The sequence below is a fragment of the Eriocheir sinensis genome, unplaced genomic scaffold, assembly GCF_024679095.1.
Source record: "Eriocheir sinensis breed Jianghai 21 unplaced genomic scaffold, ASM2467909v1 Scaffold1285, whole genome shotgun sequence".
Lineage (NCBI taxonomy): Eukaryota > Metazoa > Arthropoda > Malacostraca > Decapoda > Varunidae > Eriocheir > Eriocheir sinensis.
Window position 1 is genome coordinate 19,922 of NW_026110612.1, and position 12,579 is coordinate 32,500.

General features: G+C 42.3%; 1 long non-coding RNA gene across 1 annotated transcript in view; it reads left to right on the top strand.

The window, feature by feature from the left end:
* The first annotated feature begins 2,135 nt into the window (after window positions 1–2,135).
* LOC126989746 (uncharacterized) overlaps window positions 2,136–12,579 on the top strand; it is a 16,926-nt gene continuing 6,482 nt past the window's right edge. Inside the window, exons 1-2 of the long non-coding RNA XR_007743664.1 lie at window positions 2,136–2,961; window positions 5,045–6,086. This is a non-coding gene — a long non-coding RNA (uncharacterized LOC126989746). The remainder of the gene's footprint in view (window positions 2,962–5,044; window positions 6,087–12,579) is intronic.

The following is a 12,579-nucleotide window of genomic DNA, read 5'->3' on the forward strand; positions in this document are numbered from 1 at the left end:
ATGCTTCTTAAACCACACACACACACAAAAAAAAGTGTCACCAAAATTAAGACTTGTGTACTTATCTGATAAACTAATAAACATGACATTGCAGACAAAAGCATAATATATTTACTCCATACCCACTGACATAATAAGGTAACTCTAAACCACATTATATGATAATCTTGTTGCAACAACATCACCAGTACTTATCACTCGAATCCGTCACCTGATACAGAATCTTGGCATTACATGCAACTTACAAACAGTTTGCTGTGGTCACAACACACATGTTTCCCACAACGTCAGTTTATTAGCACCGTGGGGTGACAAGACACCCCAAAGGAAACAAATGTGTTTTCATTTCAAAGGACCTGGCAGGGTGTGTGAAAATTTCAGTGGTCTCTCCTCTCACGTATTCAGGAAGATAATAGAAAGGAGAGGGATCTAAGTGTTGCCAATTCAAGACGGTTTTCAAAGACGTTTTTGGGGGGTGTTCAAACACCCCAGGATACTAATGTAGGGTTAAGTTGCTACTTGAGTAGTTCGATAGATCCTGCCTTGAGATGCTGGATATTTGACCTTCATGTAGACTTGCCCGGCGGTACCCACGTGTTGGGCATCGCGGGCTGGGCAGGGTGACGCGCCCCCGGAGTATGCCTCGATTGATTGAGTGACTGCTTATCATTATTATTATTACTATTATTATTATTATTATTATTATTATTATTATTATTATTATTATTATTATTATTATTATTATTATTATTATTATTATTATTATTATTATTACTATTATCATTATCATTATTATTATTATTATTATTATTATTATTGTTATTATTATTATTATTATTATTATTATTATTATTATTATTATTATTATTATTATTATTATTATTATTATTATTATTATTATTATTATTATTATTATTATTATTTGTAGTAGTAGTAGTAATAGTAACAGTATTAGTAGTAACAAAGTCACACGCGCCCACACACACACACACACACTCACACACTCACGTTAGGGGGGCGGAAAACTTCTGTTAACCAACAAAATGTCCGTAAAGTGTGCGGTATTAGCCTTCAGGATGCGCCCTGAGGGCCTGAGTGGGCTCTGCTGCACGACCGTCGCTGCGGTGGTCGTGGTGCTCGTGGCCGTGGCGGGGAGGAGGGACACATTGCAGCAGGGGCTGTGGGGTGCGCTGGTGATAGTGGCGCCATAACCAGAGTTGCCAAATTGTCGTACTCAAAACATCGCATTTATCAGTTCCAGGGCCCAAAACTTTCTTACCCACTCAGATAACAAAATACCAGTTAAAGTTCTCGTTAAAAGCATTACCTATTGGCGTTTGTTTGCGATAGCTGTGACTCAGAAACCGGAAAATACGATGTGCTGAGTGTCTGAATACGATAATTTGGTAACCCTGGCCATGACTCTCTCGGGATATTAATGGGGCTGTAACACATTATGGACCAGGCCGGGGTGTGTGCTTGATGGCTTGTTGGTAGTAACGCCTTGATGGATGCTGGAAAATGAAAAAAGATGAACGTTAAGACACATTAGCGAGGGAGGAGTTAGGAAAGACAGCAAGGGAAGGGAGAATGCCGAGGGAGGTATGTTAGAGACGCAGGAGTTGGGAAAGGCTGCAAGGGAAGGGAGAATGCCGAGGGAGGTATGTTAGAGACGCAGGAGTTAGGAAAGGCTGCAAGGGAAGGGAGAATGCCGAGGGAGGTATGTTAGAGACGCAGGAGTTAGGAAAGGCTGCAAGGGGACGGGGTATGCGTTGATGTTTTTTTGAGGTGAAAGGAAGAAAGAAAAGGTGCTTGAAATAAGGAAGGATGGGATATACTAACATGGATTTTTGGAATGTGTGTGTGTGTGTGTGTGTGTGTGTGTGTGTGTGTGTGTGTGTGAATTTAATGTCCACTTTGCTTTCCTTAACGCACACACACACACACACACACACACACACACACACACACACAGACATTCTATCTGTGTGTGTATGTGTGTGTGAATTTCATGTCCACTTTGTATTCCTTAACACACACACACACACACACACACACACACACACACACATATACACACACACACAGGGACATTCTATTTACAGTAATTAACCTTTATGCTTTGTCTCCAGGAACGAGTGGCCGCAAAGTTGTGAAAGAAGACGAAGACGATGATGAAGAGGAAGAAGAGAAAAATATAGCAGACGCAGATGTTGAAGAAGAAAAGAGGAAGGTGAAGAAGAAATGGCGAAAACATTAAAGAAAAAAAGGAAAAGTTACCATTAATATGTTGAAGCAAAGTTGTGAAAGATGACAAAGACGATGATGAAGGAAAAGAAAAGAAAAAGACAAAATGATTTATAGCAGACGCAGAAGAAAATAGGAAGATGAAGACGAAGGAGAAAACATTAAAGAAAAAAAGGAAAAGTTACCATTAATATGTTGAGGTAAAGTTGTGAAAGATGACAAAGACGATGATGAAGGAAGAGAAAAGAAAAAGACAAAATAATTCATAGCAGACGCAGAAGAAAATAGGAAAGTGAAGAAGAAGAAAGAAGAAAACAGAAGTGAAAGAAAAACAGGAAAAAAGTTACAATTAAAATGTTACAGTGAAGAAACAGTTTATATCGGAACTGGAGGCTCGGAGGAAGGAAGAGAGAGGCCTTGAGGGGACAAAAATATATTTCAGAGACAGTTTGTTGAAAGAGGTTGAAAAGGAGGAAGAAAGACGAAGAGGATGGGGATAAAGAAACATAAACGAGACGCGCGATGTGAGTGAGTCAATAACGGGAGGAGGAAGAGGAGGAGAGGAAGAGTTAAGAGAGAAAGGGAAAGGTCACGGACGCCGGCAGACGAGTGGAATGCAGAAAGTGGAGGAAGAGAAGGAGGTTAAAGAGGAAGAGGCGAGTTCCGTGCTATGAAATGAGGATCCAATGTGTAAGGGGAAAAGGGTGCGATCGTGTAAGTTATTTCAGTGAGAATATAAGGGAGACAACGGGCATCAGTGAGCTGGATAAATTAACTCAGAGAAAGAGGATGAAGAGAAACTGTAGTGAAGGATGAGAAGGAGGGAACAACAAAAATATATCTTAAGTTTAAAGTGATGATGAGGATGGGTTCCTTTAGTCAGCCATGAAAGGTTATCTTAGGGTTTCGTACCTTAACAAGCTGATAAAAAACAAATAAAAAGAATTTAAGGAATAAAATGGAAAGTGGATAGGATGGAAATTTAGTTAAAGGCGTGACACAGCAGGACGGGGAGAAGGATGGTTTAGTTAAGGGCGTGGCACAGCAGGACGGGGAGAAGGATGGTTTAGTTAAGGGCGAGGCACAGCAGGACGGGGAGAAGGATGGTTTAGTTAAGGGCGTGGCACAGCAGGACGGGGAGAAGGATGGTTTAGTTAAGGGCGTGGCACAGCAGGACGGGGAGAAGGATGGTTTAGTTAAGGGCGTGGCACAGCAGGAGGGAGAGAAGGATGGTTTAGTTAAGGGCGTGACACAGCAGGACGGGGAGAAGGATGGTTTAGTTAAGGGCGTGGCACAGCAGGACGGGGAGAAGGATGGTTTAGTTGAGGGCGAGGCACAGCAGGACGGGGAGAAGGATGGTTTAGTTGAGGGCGTGGCACAGCAGGAGGGGGAGAAGGATGGTTTAGTTAAGGGCGTGGCACAGCAGGAGGGGGAGAAGGATGGTTTAGTTAAGGGCGTGGCACAGCAGGACGGGGAGAAGGATGGTTTAGTTAAGGGCGAGGCACAGCAGGACGGGGAGAAGGATGGTTTAGTTAAGGGCGAGGCACAGCAGGACGGGGAGAAGGATGGTTTAGTTAAGGGCGTGGCACAGCAGGACGGGAGAAGGATGGTTTAGTTAAGGGCGTGGCACAGCAGGACGGGGAGAAGGATGGTTTAGTTAAGGGCGTGGCACAGCAGGACGGGGAGAAGGATGGTTTAGTTAAGGGCGTGGCACAGCAGCACGGGGAGAAGGATGGTTTAGTTAAGGGCGAGGCACAGCAGGACGGGGAGAAGGATGGTTTAGTTAAGGGCGTGACACAGCAGGACGGGGAGAAGGATGGTTTAGTTAAGGGCGTGGCACAGCAGGACGGGGAGAAGGATGGTTTAGTTAAGGGCGAGCACAGCTGGACGGGGAGAAGGATGGTTTAGTTAAGGGCGTGGCAAAGCAGGACGGGGAGAAGGAGGGTTTAGTTATAAGGGCGTGGCACAGCAGGACGGGGAGAAGGATGGTTTAGTTAAGGGCGTGGCACAGGACAGGAGAAGGATGGTTTAGTTAAGGGCGTGGCACAGCAGGACGGGGAGAAGGATGGTTTAGTTAAGGGCGTGGCACAGCAGGACGGGGAGAAGGATGGTTTAGTTAAGGGCGTGGCACAGCAGGACGGGGAGAAGGATGGTTTAGTTAAGGGCGTGGCACAGCAGGACGGGGAGAAGGATGGTTTAGTTAAGGGCGTGGCACAGCAGGACGGGAGAAGGATGGTTTAGTTAAGGGCGTGGCACAGCAGGACGGGAGATGGATGGTTTAGTTGAGGGCGTGGCACAGCAGGACGGGGAGAAGGATGGTTTAGTTAAGGGCGTGGCACAGCAGGACGGGGAGAAGGATGGTTTAGTTAAGGGCGTGGCACAGCAGGACGGGGAGAAGGATGGTTTAGTTGAGGGCGTGGCACAGCAGGACGGGGAGAAGGATGGTTTAGTTGAGGGCGTGGCACAGCAGGACGGGCAGAAGGATGGTTTAGTTAAGGGCGTGGCACAGCAGGACGGGGAGAAGGATGGTTTAGTTAAGGGCGTGGCACAGCAGGACGGGGAGAAGGATGGTTTAGTTGAGGGCGTGGCACAGCAGGACGGGGAGAAGGATGGTTTAGTTAAGGGCGTGGCACAGCAGGACGGGGAGAAGGATGGTTTAGTTAAGGGCGTGGCACAGCAGGACGGGGAGAAGGACGGAGTGGATAGTACAGAGAATGAGGGAAGAATCACCCGCAAATGCAGCAAGTTCATCAACATGTATACAAAAAGTAATACAAATATTTGCATTTTTCCACAGATACACGACAGAAAAGTAATACCACGGTTCGGTAGCGCTAAGTGCGTTTAATATTTTCATTTAAAAAACGAAAACATTTATGTAAAAGTTTTTTGCATGGAAAGAAAAAGTAGTTGCAAGCCATTACGCTGCGGCTGTTATCATTATGCCGCACAGAACAACGAGCCGGTGCTCTTGTTTAACGTGAATTTGGAACATCACGGGAACGATTTGTGCGCCCGTAAAAAGAAGGCAAACAAAAATGAGAGCGCGGGGGCCGTGGGTCTGCCGCAGATACCGGGAGTGGTGAGCGATGCATGAGTAAAACGTGCTGGTGAATCCAAGGCAGCCTGTTGTCCTGCTGACAGCGCCTGTTGGTGGAGCACAGGTTGGCAGGTGCACGCGAAGCGGTAATGCTGACGGATGAAATAAGGAAGTGACCAAACCTCCAAGTCACCATGACAACACAACACGATTCAGAAGTGGAAGGAAAACTTGAACTGATGTGAGGCCGGGAAGAAAATTAGCCCAGAGACTCTCTATGGACATGAGTTACATCGAATAGCTCGAAGGAAACATGTTTATACTGATATTGTCAATGAAGGAAACTAAGATTGTAAGTAAAAAAAATATCATGGAAACAATTTGATATAGAAAATAACATATAAGAAACAACTGAATCTAATCATGAGTAACTGTATAAATATAGTGACAAAAAGAAAGCAAAGAGTCTGTGGAAATGTAGTGCGCCTAGGAGAACTTAAGACGAGGATGATGCTAAGGGCGCCGGGCGGGCGAGATGACTCATCCTGCAGGGCGCCGCTCACACCACAACAAGAACAACGACTGCTCCTCACCCTGCGTAGTAGTCTGGAGAGCCATCACGCGGACCAAGCACCGGCACAAAGGCAGCGTCAGGGCTGGGAGGTCAGGAGGAGGGAGGGAGAGCAAGCAGAGGTGACCGCTCCACCTGGCGCCTTTCCTTTCGCCTGGCTCCCGAACCTCCTGCTCCTCCTGCTCCTCCTGCTGCTTCCTGTCACGTCAGTCTTGGCCAAACACAGAGGTGAGGATGTGGATGGACAGTGTTGTTATATTGTAATTATAATCACATTCTTTTTGTTATATTATTAGTAGTAATATAATATATTAGTATTACTATTATTGCTGCTGTTGTTGTTAATAATAATAATAATAATAATAATAATAATAATAATAATAATAATAATAATAATAATAATAATAATAATAATAATAATAATAATAATAATAATAATAATAATAATAATAATAATAATAATAATAATAATAATAATAATAATAATAATAATAATAATAATAATAATAATAATAATAATAATTTGATTATTATCATTGCTATTGTACTTTTTATCATTACACGAGGTCTCTAATTGTTGGGGGCTCTTTTAAATAAAAGTATTTTTGTCATTTCTTTACGATTTTTTTTTTTTTTTTTTTTTTTTTTTTACATCTCTGCCTTTAGCGCCGGTAGGCTTTCTTCAGGGGCCTGGTGGTCGGCCCAAGCCAGTCATGGCGCAGGCAATTTTTATAGTGGCGCTAGTTATGCTCGGCTCATGCTGCCCCTGGAACTCATTCTTGATTCACTGGACGGTTTCTTCTAGAGTCCGGGTTGACTTGTGGTCTTCTGGACAGCATGTGGGTAGTCTTAGGCCACTCGGCGGTGATTGAAAAATCCCAGGTGGTAGCGTGGATTCGAACCGACGTTGTCCATAGCACCGTGAATGTTAGGCCCGCACGCTAACCACTCAACCACCGCCTACCTTTGTGTTTTGTGTGTGTGTGTCAAAACAGGCATCACAGAAATGGAGGCTGGACGCCACAGGACGCTTATCATCTGACCTTAAGATCATTTGTGAATGGAGCAGAATTAACTTACGTCATTCAATGCCTTAAAAACTCAACCCAACACAGTCTTCCGAACATGTATTCCTTATTCATCGATAACACACAACTGTCCCCTTCTACATGCACCAAACATACTTGGCGTCATGATCTCAACTAAAAACATCGTATCTCTTGGTAACTTACCTTCCTGGAGGTTAACCGTTCTGTACAATATCTATTATATTTTTCCGCTCATAAATTGTATATGTATACAAGTCGTTTGTCCGCTTTCGTATGGAGTATGTGTTGTGTGGGTGGGTTGGGGGGGGGGGGGGGGCATACACAACCCTTTTGGACGGAGTATAACCAAAAACTTTTCGTCTCTCAGCTCCCACTCACTTACTGAGTCTTCTACCTCTGAAGTTCCGCCGAAACGTTGCCTTTATCCTCTATCGATATTCTGACGCTAACTACTCTTCTTGCCTTGTAACTGCTTGGCTTCCTCCTCACGCGGCTACGCTGCACAGGACTTTCTGCTCCAGCCCGTCCCCATCCTATATAAATCTCTTATTTAAAAGTTATCCAGTATCTTCATTCTTCCATCCCTCTCACTGGTAGAGTCTGAAATGGCCTTTCCCCGTCTGTATACCCTCATGCCTACGACTTGAACTCTTTCAAGATAAGAGTATCAGTACACCTCTGCTTCTGAAATTGCCCTATTTTCTGGGCTCTCATTTTCTTTTTCCCTTTGATGGAGTAGCGCCTACTGGACTTTTCTACTTTTTTTTCATGAGCTGCCTCTCTTGCTGTAAAAAATGGTAAGGAAAAGTAGAATCAACAAAGCCTCGGGCACATGCGTCCCCAAGTTTATTTAACCAAGGCTTGAACTCACGTCGTGACAGACACAAGAAATTCACCAGCAGAACGCCCCTTGCGGAGCCCATTCCGGTGATCAGAGAGGTCAGAAGTTGATAAATGCTAAAAACTTTCTTATTAATGATTGTCGTGAAAGGTTTAGAGACAAGAAAGCAAAGCTATTGGACGGTAGTTTGAGGGATTGGGACGGTCACCCTTCTTGGGCATAGCTTGTATGTACGCGTAATTCTATCAGGAAGGAAAGGTATATCCTGAATGGCAGAGACAGAAGAGATTGAGCAGGCAGGGTGTCAGCACGAAAGCACTGTTTTTACGGGCAATAGCAGGAGTAGAAGAGGGCAATGTTGATCCGTTTCCGGCAGATAAGTAGCACACCCTGTGCATGGCGTAGACTAATTGTACTCGGGTCAAGTAAGTTCGATTCCGATCTTCCCTTACCAGCGTGAGGAGCAAGGAAACCTGAGTCACTCCGCGCACCAATGGCTTATTGTTTGGTGTACAGATGCAAATTTAATTCGAGGCTAAAAGAAGCTCCGCCTATAAGGTTACATCGCTTCCCTAAAGTCAAGGATGTGAAACATAAGTGGATTGATTTGTGCTGAGAAAGGAGAGAGTGTCTGTGCGAATGTGTGAGTAACACAAGTCTGCCATAGTTACCTCTTCAGTCCATTATATATATATATATATATATATATATATATATATATATATATATATATATATATATATATATATATATATATATATATATATATATATATATATATATATATATATATATATATATATATATATATATATATATATATATATATATATATATATATATATATATATATATATATATATATATATATATATATATATATATATATTTATATATATATATATATATATATATATATATATATATATATATATATATATATATATATATATATATATATATATATATATATATATATATTTTAGTAAAGCCTGCCTTCCCTAGATTTGTTAGGGCTGGAGGTAGAACATGGGAAAAAAATGAGCAGTAAGATAAACTTATGATATCGTGAGAGGCCAAGTGTTATTGAAAAAGGGGATGGAGGAATGTGGAAGGACATGTACCCAAAATGGAGTAGGTGGGTGAATGAAGATAATAACGGGGTGTTGCTGTGAGAGGAAAAGGTATTGGCTATGAAAAACTAAAGAGGATGAGGCGAGGCTGGAAGGAGAGATGGTGAGCATGGAAGTTGGAGGGGAAAGGTGAGCAGAAAAATGATGAAGAAAATGAAAGATGGAGAAGTGAGAAAAGAAAATTCAAATAAAAAAAAATCCAGAAACCATCTTAGTGTTAAGAGTAAATGGAGGGAGATAGTAAGAAATTAGTCAATAAATGCACGGAAAAAAGGACGAAGGCGATGAGGAGAGCAAACAGAAAACCAAGAACAAGGATAATACAGATGAGAGCAAGAACGAGAAGAAATAAAATGAAACACGTGGAAAAAGGAGAAGAAAAAAGAGAAGGAAAAGGAACTGGAAGAAGCAGAGAGGTAGAGGAAGAATGGGAAGGGAGGATAAGCACAGGTTGGGAAGGCTCAGCGGTAATGGCGGTTATGAATGGGGTAAATAGCCACAAATATTAATTTTTGAGAGAGAGAGAGAGAGAGAGAGAGAGAGAGAGAGAGAGAGAGAGAGAGAGAGAGAGAGAGAGAATTTGCAGCCAGCAGAGTGTGGAAAGCCCCGTTCACACTGTGCCGACTCTGGCCCACGACTACCCACGACTCTAGAGCCCCGTTCACACTGTGCCGACTCTGGGCCACGACTACCTACGACTCTAGGGTACACGAGGACTTGGGTGTTGATGTGAAAGGGTCGGGCATGTCTTGAGAGAGGTCTTGAGACTGGTGCCGAATGCTGCGCCGACGTCGTGACGGGAGTCTGGGGTCGTGAGGGTTAGACATGCTGGCAACTAATTGACCGAAAGTCCCAGACAGTCGGCAAGATACCAAGACCCCAATAAAACCTCCCCCCCCTTCTTGGAGCGTGGGAACCAACTTGTCAAATGGAAAAGTCGCTGGGTTGTCGTGGCCCAGAGTCGGTACAGTGTGAACGGGGCTGAAGACATAAACACAATCGTCTCTTATCGACTCACTTTTTCCCTCCGTTTTCCTTTTTTTCCTCACACCCATTTCCCTCCCTCCCCAAATCACTGCGGCAGTTTTATACTCAAATCAACTTTAGAAGCAAATTAATGTTCAACAAGTACATTTTTTCTTCAAGTTCAAAGGTACTGTCGCTATAATTCTACAGGCACATGTGGTATACCAATACGAGTGTCTCTCCCGCAGTGCGACGTGCATTGGCCGAGCGAAACGCCATGTCAGGGAGAAGGTCACAAGTTGATAAATTATGGAGAACTTTCCTTTTATGTTCTGTTTCAATATCTTTAAAAAAGACAAGAAAGCAAAAACTGTGGGACGGTAGTCTGAAGGATTAGAACGGTCATCCTCCTTAGGCACAGCTTATATATTGACATAATTATTTTCAGCAGGAAGGAATAATGGATGTTATGGGCAGAAACGAAAAAACCTGAATACGATGTTCAGACAAAAGTTTTCTGATGATTCAAACTAGGCTTTGACAAAGTCTTCAAAATAATAATACAAACAGCAATTAAAAGGACTAGGAATGAAAATAGTTATTTTAACTCATTATTTGAATCACAGCTGAGAGAAGCAAAAAGCAAATCTTTATCAGTCTGATAATTATGAACAATAAATACTATAAGACATATCTCCAATTATATGCTAATTAAAACAAATATTTGTGTGGTGGAAAAGTTAACTTTACGTCAATTTGCCGCATTTCTTTTGTGCCAATTTGCCCCAAACACGAAATTGTAATTGAAATGTCGTTTTAGTGATAACGAAACCGTTTAGAAGCTTTGTTTTATTGGATGGCGAAAAAAAATGTTTGTTGTCTCAGGTAATTTAGAATATGTTACAACAGAGGATATAAACCATCCAAATTTTACCAAGCTCCGGTAAATCATGCTTCTGCAGCCTGCCGTGGTCACGTGACAGGCATACCATTGCCATCTACCACCATATGTAGGAAACAATACAGTAGTGTCAACTTGCCTCCGTAGCCAACTAGCCTCGGTCTCACTAAATAAATCATTCAACACAACAAATGAGAACAACATAAAGAAAACTTAAAGCATGTACAGCAAAGCACTCAACAAACTTTCGAAATATAGCGATATATAATAAAGAATATACACTTCCTGATCATATATCACGGTATTGAGATTGAGAGAGGCAGGAGCCCAGGGGAAGAAAAGAGGAGCGAGATGAATTTGTGATATCGTGAACAAGGGCAAGCACTATACAGTAAGGGGACGGAGGAGCGTGGCAGGAAATGTAGCGAGAATGGAGAAGGTGGGTGAGAGACGGTAATAGCGGGTGTTGCTGTGAGGGAAAAAAGGTAATGGTTATGGGAAACTAAAGAGGATGAAGTGAGGCTGGAAGGAGAGCTGGTGAATATGAAATTTCGAAGAGGAAGAGGAGGAGTTGAAGGTGGAGGAGGGGGGGGGGGAGAAAGGGAAGAAGAATACGATGAAAATGATGATGAAGGAAGATGAAAACGAAGAAGTGAGAATGGTAATTAAAACAAAAAAAAAATGTAGAAACACACTGACTGCTGGGAATAAAAGAATAATATGGAGAGAGAACGAAGAGGATGGAGGGAAAACAACAAGAACAATAATATTAACAACAACAAAAAGGAAAACAAAACAAAAAAATAACAGAGACCAAGAAGAAGGGGAAGAAGAAAGAGAAGGAAAAGGAATCAGAGGAAGCAGAGAGGCAGAGGAAGGTTGAGAAGGAAAGAAAGGAAGGAAAGAAGGAAAGGAAGAAGGAAAAACAGGAAGGAGAGAAGGAAAGAAATAAAGAAAGAAAGGAAAAAGAAAGAGAAGGAAAAGGAATCAGAGGAAGCAGAGAGATAGAGGAAGGATGAGAAGGGAAGAAAGGATGGAAAGAAGGAAAGGAAGAAGGGAAAATGAAAGAGAAGGAAAATCAAGTAGAGGAAGCAGAGAGGAAGGATGAGAAGGAAAGATAAGTAATGGTGGAAGGCTCAGCAATAATGGCTTTTATGCGCGAGGAAAATACACATAAGTAATAATTAGAGAGAGAGAGAGAGAGAGAGAGAGAGAGAGAGATTTATGGCCATCACATTCTGCGGAGGTCACAACACACGCCTGTCTCATTGATTCACCGTTGTCTCCTTTTTTCCTTTGTCCCTCGCGGCCACTTTCTCCCCTCCCACTTTTTCCACTCCACTAAACTCTTTGTCACTACTTTATCTTCCGCCCACGCGTCTCCCTCCAGCGGCCTTCCTTCCTGTCTCTGCGTTCCGCCATACCTCGCACGCGTCTCATCATCCAGCGTTTTATATATTTGTTTTGTTTCCTTCTTTCCTCTCTGTTCTCTTCAGTCTCCCAGTTCATTCTTTCCTTTTTCTCTGACCTATCTCGAGTAAAATATTTGTTGCTATTTGTTTTTTTCTCTTCCCTCTCTAATCTCTCCAGTGTCCGAGTTCTTTCCTTCCTTTTTCTCTGAGCTACATCTAACATAATAATTTTCCTTTATATCTTTCGGTCTTTCCTCTATATTTTAATCACTCTCCTAGTTCATTCACTCATTTTCCTCTGACCTATCTATCTCTACTACAAACATTTTCCTACATTGTTTTTACCTTTCAGTCCGTCTACCCCAATTCTCCTATATATATATATATATATATATATATATATATATATATATATATAT